The following is an 8,844-nucleotide window of genomic DNA, read 5'->3' as shown; positions in this document are numbered from 1 at the left end:
CTTTTTCTGCATCTATTGAGAGGATCATATGGTTTTTGTTTTTAATTCTGTTTATGTAATGAATCACATTTTGTTGATTTGCATATGTTGAACCATTCTTGCATTTCTGGGATAAGTCTCACTTGATCATTGTGTAGTATCTTTTTGATGTGCTTTTGAATGCAGTTTGCTTGTATTTTGTTGAGGATTTTCGCATTTATGTTAATTGGTTATATTGGTCTGTAGTTTTCCTTTTTTTTTTTTTTTTTTTTTTTTTTTTTTTTTTTTTTTTTTTTTTTTTTTTTTTTTTTTTTTAATCTTTGTCTGGCTTTGGAATTAGGATGATATTGGCTTCATAGAATGCCAGTATCTATTCTCATCAATTATTTTTGGAAGAGTATCTGGAATATTGGTACCAGTTCTTCTTATTATGTTTTGTAGAATTTTGTTGTGAATCCTTGTGGTCATTGGCTTTTATTTTCTTGGGAGATTTAAAAATTGCTGATTCAGTCTCACTGGTCATTATTGGTCTGTTCAGGATTTCTATTTCTTCCTGAATCAGTCTTGCTTGGTAGTATGTGTCCAGGAATTTATCCATTTCCTCTAGGTTTTCTACTTTGTGAGCATATAGTTGTTCATAGTAGTCTCTGATTATTTTTGTATTTACCTGGCATCAGTTTTAGCACTTCCTTTTTAATTTCTGATTATGTTTACTTGGATCTTCTCCCTCTTTCTTGGTTAGTCTAGCTAATGGTTTATCAACTTTGTTTATCTTTCAAAGAACTAAATTTTTCCTTAATTAATCCTCTGTATTCTTTTGTTCTTAATTTTATTTAGTTCTGCTCGGATTTTTGTTATTTCTTTTCTTCTGCTAGCTTCAGGTTTGGTTTGTCTTTTTTTTCCTAGTTCCTTGAGGTGCAATGTTAGGTTGTTATTTTGTTATCTTTCTTTTTCTGATGTAGGCATTTAACACTATAAACTTCCCTTTTAGCACTGCTTTTTCTGTATCCTAGAGGCTTTGGTATGTTATGTTTCCCTTTTCATTTGTTTCAAAAAATTTTAAATTTCTATCTTAATTTTGTCATTGACCCAAAGATCATTCAGGAGTATGTTTAATTTCTATGTATTTGTACAGTTTTGAGAGTTACTCTTGGTATTGATTTCTAGTTTTACTACACTGTTGTCTGAGAAGATACTTGGTATAATTTCACTTTTTAAAAATTTATTAAGACTTGTTTTGTGGCTTAATATGTTATCTGTCTTGGAGAATGTTCCCCGAACTGATAAGAAGAATGTCTATTCTGCCTTTTTAGGGTAGAATGTTCTACAAATGTTTTTCAGGTTAATTTAGTCCAAAGTTCAATTTAAGCCCAGTTTTTCTTTGTTGTTGATGTCCCCTGCTATTATTGTATGGCTGTCTATAGCTTTATTTAGATCTAGCATTACTTGTTTTATGAATCTGGGGGATCTGATGTCAGATGCATGTATATTTGTGATCATTATATCCTCTTGCTGAATTGATCCCTTTATCATTATTTTATGACCTTTGTATTTTTTTTAACTGTTGTTGGCTTAATGTCTGTTTCCTCTGATGTAAGTATAGCTACTGCTTCTTGCTTTTGGTTTCCATTTGCATGGAATAGCTTTTTCCACAACTTTGCCATCAATCTATAAGTGTCTTTTCCAGAAGGCGGGTTTCTTGTAAGCAGCATATAGTTGGTTCATGTTTTTTAATTCCTTCTGTTAATCTGTATCTTTGAAGTGGTGCATTTCATTCATTTATATTTAATGTTAACATTGATATGTGACTTTTCATTATTATCATAATATTAATTGTTACCTAGTTGCTTTTCAGGTTCTTTGTTTCTTCCCGCCACCCTGCCCCCTACCTGTGGTTTGGTGGCGTTCTGTCATGTTGCCATTGATCTCTTTCTCTTTCTCCTTTACGTGGTTGTTTTATGAGATCTGTGAGTTTTACACTTCATGAGTTTTTATAGTGGTGAATAACAACCTTCTGTTTCCATGTTTAGAATTCCTTTGGACATTTCTTATAGGGCCAGCCAAGTACTGATGAATTCCCTCAGCATTTGCTTGCCTTGGAAATAATTTATTTCTTCTTCATTTATGGAACTTATTCTGGCAGGACAAAAAATTCATGATTGGCAGTTTTTTTTCTTTAAGCACTTTGAAAATGGAAACTCTTCTGGCTTGTAAAGTTTCTGCTGAAATGGTCACTGTTAGTCTGATGAAGTTTTCTTTATAGGTGATTGGATGCTTTTCTCTAGCTGATTTTAGAATTTTTTTTCTTTATGTTTACTTTAAACGGATGACAACATGTTGTAATGAAGTCCACCTTGCAATGTCTTTTCCTGGTGTTTACTGGGCCTCTTGTATCTAAATGTTTAAATCTCTTGCAAGACTAGGGAAGTTTTCACCAATTATTTCTCTTAATCAGTTGTTAAAACTTTTTGCTTTTTATTCTCCCACACAAATCATTGGTATTCCCACGGCTAGCCCAGTCCAGCTTCACCCAGCTTCACCCCCACAACTTCCACTGAAGCTGAGCATAGAACCCAAACCACTGAGCATTCCATAGCCTAGCCCAATGCCTGGGACACTGGAAAACTTCTCCTGGTAAACAAAGATCCATTGTATACCATGAATCTATATATTGGTATTCCATTGGAATACCAATGATTTGTATGTTTGGAGACTTTACATAGTCCCATACTTCTTGAAGGTTTCATTTATTCTTTTTTTTATTTTTGCTTGACTGGATTAATTAAAAAGATCTGTTTTCAAGTTTTGTTGTTCTTTTGCTTGTTCTAGTCTACTGTTGGAGATTTCAACTGTATTTTGTTATTTCTTCAATAATTTTTCATTTCCAGATGTTCTATTTTTTAAGGTACTTATCTCCTTGGTAAATTTCTCATTCATATCCTGAATTGATATTTTTAGAATTAGTTTTCAGATTTCTTCTGAATCTTACTGAGCTTCTTTAAAGTCAATATTTTGAACTATTTACCTGGCATTTCAAATATCTCATTTCGGTTAGGATCTATTACTATAGAGTTAGTGTGATTTTTTTGGAGTGGGGTGTGATAAGAACCTACTCTTTTATACTTTTAATATTGTTACTCTGTTTTCTTCTCACCTGAAGAAATAGTCATTTCATATTTTTGCATTTACTTTTATTTGGACAGGACTTTTTCTGTTTTTTTTTTTTAAGAGATCTGAAGTGATTTTATTTTTATTTCCTTCACTTTAAGCCAATCATGAAATTTCACTGTGATTTTTGGGGTCAGGGCAGAAGGAATGTGGTGTTAAGAATCATCAGGACTGTGGCTCAGTTGGCCCATGGAGGTGCAGGCAGCGGGGGCCCTCACTGAAGCAGCTAGAGGAGCACAGACTGCCCTGCTGGCAGGTAAGTGATGTTCTAAGAGCATGAGAGCTGGCATGTGATGTCTTCTGTGGCTTCCAGCTAGTGCAGCTCAATCAGGCCATCCCCCATGGTGGACAGTGAGTTCATTCGTGATCAGCTTGGCTGCTTTGGAGTCACCCTCAGCAGAGATGATGGCTGCCTTTTTCTGCTGCTCAGCCTTTTTCCACCACAAATCTGGCCCTCTCTGCTTCCTGCTGAGCCACCTGTTTGGATTTCACCACTTCTGTGAACTCCTTCCCGAAGGTCAGATACACCAATGACATATTGTCCAGGATGAGCCCAAAGGTGGCGCTCAGTCCTTAAGGTCATTGCTCACCTGCCTGAAGACCAGCTCTCTCAGGTTAATTAGCTCTCTTTGGCAAATCAAAGTGAGCCACCACTGACTTGAGGATCTCTGTAGTGATGCATGACAGCACACGGTCATCATAGTCCTCTCTGATGCTGGTAAAGATGTGAGGAAGCTAGCTAGCAAAAGGCCGGAAGAGGATGTGCAGTGTGATGTTGATGTTCTGTAAATCTTTGCTATTTGTGATGACTGTCACATTACATGGTTGAGAATGGCAGTGAAAGATAATTGGTCTCTATACCCATGGGATGAGAAAGTGAGTTGTTTTCCCTACCACAATGTTCTGTACTCCATGGAATTGGCCAAAGATGACAGCTCTGTGTGCAGCATCCACATTATACAAGGCAGAGTTCACCACATCTCCTGCAACAGCTGAGGCTGGGCCAAACTTGATGAACTCAAACACTTTGGCAGTCATGTTTCCTTCTGCTGGAGCTTCTCATACCTGCTTCCACTCTGACCTATACATCAATTCCCCAGCCATGGATGGGACTTTTTAATTCTTCCTTGAGCATGTGACTATAAGGTATGCTGAGTAGAGCCATTTCGTTTTGCTTCTGAGTGTGTTCAGTGGCAAAGACTAGTTACAGGTAACTTTAGTTTGGTAGCTTTCTCAAATGCCAGTTATAGTAGCTGTATACCAGGTTGGTGAGCAGGCTCATGGTCTCCTGAGAAGCTGGAGCTGTGGAGGCCACAGAAGTTTCTCTAATTCCCAATTGCTGTGCAGTTGTGTCAGCAGATTTTTTATTTGGTTGTGCTGCTTGACCTCCAGGCCAGTAGGTGGCACTTGTAGGTAAGAGATGACTATGGTGGTACAATTGGGTTTATCTTGATCTTTGCTTACCAGGAGAAGTTTTCCAGTATCCCAGGCACTGGGCTAGGCTGTGGAATGCTCAGTGGTTTGGGTTCTATGCTCAGCCTCAGTGGGAATTGTGGGGGTAAAGCTGGGTCAGCTGGACTGGGCTAGCCTGGACTCAGGTTTCCTAATGGTGGGTGCAAGTACCTGCTCTGATGGGCCCAGGGGCAGTTACCAAATGCCTGGAGACAGTCCCAGGTAAGGAGTGAAAAACAGGCACTGCATGAAGTTCCTTGCATGGGAAGGGAAGGGTAGCACAATCTCCTAGACTAGGTAAGTGGGTGTGGTACTCACTTATCTCTCACTCCTCAGATCCAGCTGTGCTCACTTCCTTGTTTTGACCAAGAGAGCAAGGTTGGGCCCTCAGTAAAGTTGTACACAGATTGGCTTTAGAGTGCAAAGCTGTTTATGACCGCAAATTTCACCACTTGTGCAAAACCAGAGCTCTCCGGAAAATTTCCTCCTCTGATCCCATGAAGAGACAGAGCCCAATTCCAGTGCCCATAATTGCAGCACACTCCAAACTTGCTCCTCAGTTCTGGCTACGGGAGCTCCTCCCCCACTCCAGACTCAGGACTCCAATCTCCAGCCCAAGACTCTCTAATGCCCATGGTAGGCACTGCTGCTATACCTATCCCACCCAGTTTGGGATGAGTAATGATGGAGAATGGTATTCTCTAACTGGGTCCCAGATCTGAGAAAATGCCTAGGATACTTCTCAGTTTCTTTCCTTCTCACAGTATCCAGGGCTTTCCCCCAGTTAGCTCCAGGGCTTGGGAGGAACAAGGTACTTTACTGTGCCTTGAATGGCACAGTTCCCCAATGGAAAGGTGGAATGTAGAGTGATACTCTTTGAGTCTGTGTCCCCAACAAGTCTCATGTTAAATTCTAGTCAATAGTGTTGGAGGTGGGGCCTGGTGGGAGAAGGTTGGATCATGGGAGTGTATTTCTTATGAATTGTTTAGCATTGTCCTTTCCGCACTGTTCTTGTGCTAGTGAGCGAGTTCTTATAAGATCTGGTTGTTTAAAAATGTGCAGCATCTCCCCTCTGTCTTGCCACTGCTTCTGCCGCATGAGATCCTTTGCTCCCTCTTTGACTTCTGCCATGATTGGAAGATTCCTGAGGCCTCCCCTGAAGCAGAACCTGCTAGCCTTCCTGTATAGTCTGCAGAACTGTGAACAAATTAAGTCCCATTTCTTTATAAATTACCCAGACCCAGGTCTTTTTTTTAACAGCAGTGAGAGAACGGACTAACTCCTAGAAGGACACTGTCTCCCTTTCTCCTGTTCTGGGTCTTCACTCACATTTCTCAGCCAGATGCTGCTGTGCAGACTGCCTGCTTACTTTCCCTTTCCCGAGATCTGAAGTGTCCTTTGCTTTTCTGTTGAATTCTCATGTTCTTTCTTGAATAAAAGATCACAGTGTGACTCTCTGCACACTGTTTTGCTTCTTCCAAGTAGGTGAAGCATGCTAGAAAAGCCTCTAATCTTCCATCATGGGAGAGAAAAGCAGAATAGTTCTGTAAATGTTTATTTTACTTTGCTTTTATTGAGCTTCTAGGATTTCTGAGTTTGTAGTCATCAAATTTGGAAATATTTTAGCCACATTTTTTCAAATATTTTTTGTCCCCCACTTCAATTCTCACCTGTTATTCTGGACCCCAATTACATGTATTTTATTCTGCTTCATATTATTCCACTAAGGCTTTTTTAAAAACTTTTTCCCCCTATGCTATTTATTTTAAGTAATCTCTGAATTAGGTATTTGTTGCTGCTCAACAAATTATTCTAAAACTTAATAATTTAAAGCAATGATAAACATATATCAAATGATTTCTGTGGATCATGAATTTGGACATGACTTAGCTAATGGTTCTGGCTTGGAGTATCCCTCATCGAGTTGCAGTCAAGATATTGTCTTGGGACTGCAGTCATTCCAAGATGGCTCATTCAGATTGTTGATAAGTTCGTTCTGATTTTTGGGAGGAAGTCTCTGTCCTTTGCCATTTGGACTGCTCCGTAGTTGCTGTCATTTGAGTGTTTTTGCGACTCGATGGCTAACTTCTCTCATAGCAAGTGATCCAAGTGAGCAGACGAAAGTGGAAATGTCTTTTATGACAGCCTTAGTAATCACATAACTTCAATTCTGTTCCAGTCTGAAGATCACACAGACATATCAAATCCTGGTATTACACAATGACACAAGTACCAGGAATTGAGGGTCATTGGTACCATCTTGGAGATTGGCTACCACAGTTTATATTGTTATGTCTTTAAGTGTACTGCTATTTTCTTCTGAACTATCCACTCTGTTTTTCAGTTCAATTCAGTGACTTTTTTTTTTTTTTTCATTTTGGATGCTGTATTTTTCATCTCTAGAAGATCCATTTGGGTCTTTTATTATACCATTTACTTCTCTTTTTCTCATGTTCATGTTTTCATTTAGATTCTTTAGCCTAATAAAAATGTTTGTAAAAGTTCTTTTAAGACTCTTGTCTGTGAATTTCATTACTTCTGCCATTTTGAGACTGTTTTTATTTATTGATTTTCCTTCTAGTATGGTCTTATTTTTCTTCTTTTTTACACGCCTAGTAATTTTTTATTGGCTCCTAGACATTGTTAATTTTACATTTTAATGAGTGAGTTATATTTTGTTGTTGTTTTTTTAAGGAATACTGAACTTTGTTCTGGGAGATATTTACATTACTTCATTCACTCAGCCCTTTTGAAAGTTGCTTTTTATCTTTGTTCAGGAAAGTTCAGAGCAGCCTTAACTCTAGGGTTAATTTATCCTCACTTTTAAAGCATGACTTCTCTGAAGACTCTACCTAATTATGTATTATAATACCTCTCAACTCTGGCTTACGGAAGCACAAACTATTTTGAGACATAAGTAAGCTCTAGGAATATTCAGCCTCTTGATTTTCAGTAACTTTTCCTGGCTTCATAGTTTAAAACCCCATCATATACAAATTGGTCATCAGTCAAAGACTCAGTAAAAAAAACCCTTTCAGATCTCCAGATTTTCTTTCTAGGCAGCTCCCTCCTCTTCATTACTCTGCCCTAAAAATCCCTAGGCATTTCAGCCTCTCTGAACTTCCATATGTGTCTTAACAGTTCCTCAAGACTATCATCTCTGTCTTGTTCCTCTTCTCTGTGCTGTAGCCTAGAAGCTGCCTTCAAGTTTCTAGGGCAATCAAAGGGCTTAGCTTATTTGTTTCCTTTCCTTCAGTATCAGCCTTGTGCTGCCTATCATCCAAAGTCTATGAATAATTGTTTTATTTATTTTGCCCTGTTTTCTAATTGTTTTTAGTAGAAGGGAAATTCTTATAGCAGTTGATCCTGGATGGGTGAAAGCAGAAATGATATGTGGGGCTTTGGGGAGAAGCTGAATAGTCTGGGCACTGACCAATGAGAACAGTCGTTAGTAGTGCTGGAGTAGAGACTGGAGGCCTCCCCTCGTGCCAGGCAGGGAAGAGCTTTTCCCTACACTTGACTTTGTTGAAATCAAAATGTGTTTACTTAAACACATTTCGGTCCTCTCTCTATTCCTTTACTTACGTTCCCCAAACCTGGTTCATATTTTGGGCTAGGATAGCTGGCTTAGTGCTGTTCTCCTGCTTTCTTCTGGGAGCAAGCCCAGAGGGTGATATGCTGGTATAAGAAGGGGGCACATAACTCAGTCCCTGGGATCCAGGGTGCTCACTGAATTTGAAGTGCCTGGAACATCTAACTGGAGATGTCTTGTAGGGAGTTGGATACAAGGGTCTGGAGCTCAAGGGGAGGTCTGGACTGCTATTTTACAGCTGTGTGAACAAGATTACTGGTAAGAAGGAATTTCTTGAGGGCAGCGTCTGAACTGAGTCGAGATCCTATAAAGATCTGCCAAACAAATGAGTTAATGAGTTCCTGAATAGCCATTGTTCCCAATAGAAGATAATCCTGAACGCTAGGAAAACTCATACATATGTAGTGAGAGAAGTTAACTACACTATGGATTTATTATTCTGTCACTATCACGGATTAATTTGCTAATTAAATTTTAAATTGATTTTTCCATATAATAATACTGTGAATGCCTTTAGAAATGAAAGGTGTGCTAAAAAAGAAAAGAAAAGCTTAAAAATTTGGGGTGAACCAACCCAAATGTCCATCGATGATAGACTGGACAGGGAAAATGTGGCACATATACACCATGGAATATTATGCAGCCATCAAAAA

General features: G+C 38.7%; 1 long non-coding RNA gene and 1 pseudogene across 1 annotated transcript in view; both read right to left on the bottom strand.

Moving 5' to 3' along the window:
• Nucleotides 1-3,373: 3,373 nt before the first annotated feature.
• On the bottom strand, nucleotides 3,374-4,185 carry LOC108301155 (annotated as a pseudogene).
• A 573-nt stretch (nucleotides 4,186-4,758) lies between these two features.
• Nucleotides 4,759-8,844, bottom strand: part of LOC108301157 — an 8,405-nt gene continuing 4,319 nt past the window's right edge. The window contains exons 2-3 of the long non-coding RNA XR_001823754.2: nucleotides 6,062-6,070; nucleotides 4,759-4,770 (exon numbers count right to left, since the gene is read on the bottom strand). This is a non-coding gene — a long non-coding RNA (uncharacterized LOC108301157). The remainder of the gene's footprint in view (nucleotides 4,771-6,061; nucleotides 6,071-8,844) is intronic.

The sequence above is a fragment of the Cebus imitator genome, unplaced genomic scaffold (assembly GCF_001604975.1).
Source record: "Cebus imitator isolate Cc_AM_T3 unplaced genomic scaffold, Cebus_imitator-1.0 Scaffold32, whole genome shotgun sequence".
In the NCBI taxonomy this organism is placed as follows: Eukaryota; Metazoa; Chordata; class Mammalia; order Primates; family Cebidae; genus Cebus; species Cebus imitator.
The sequence above is the reverse complement of the archived record's forward strand: the minus strand, read 5'-3'. Positions and strand labels throughout refer to the sequence as shown.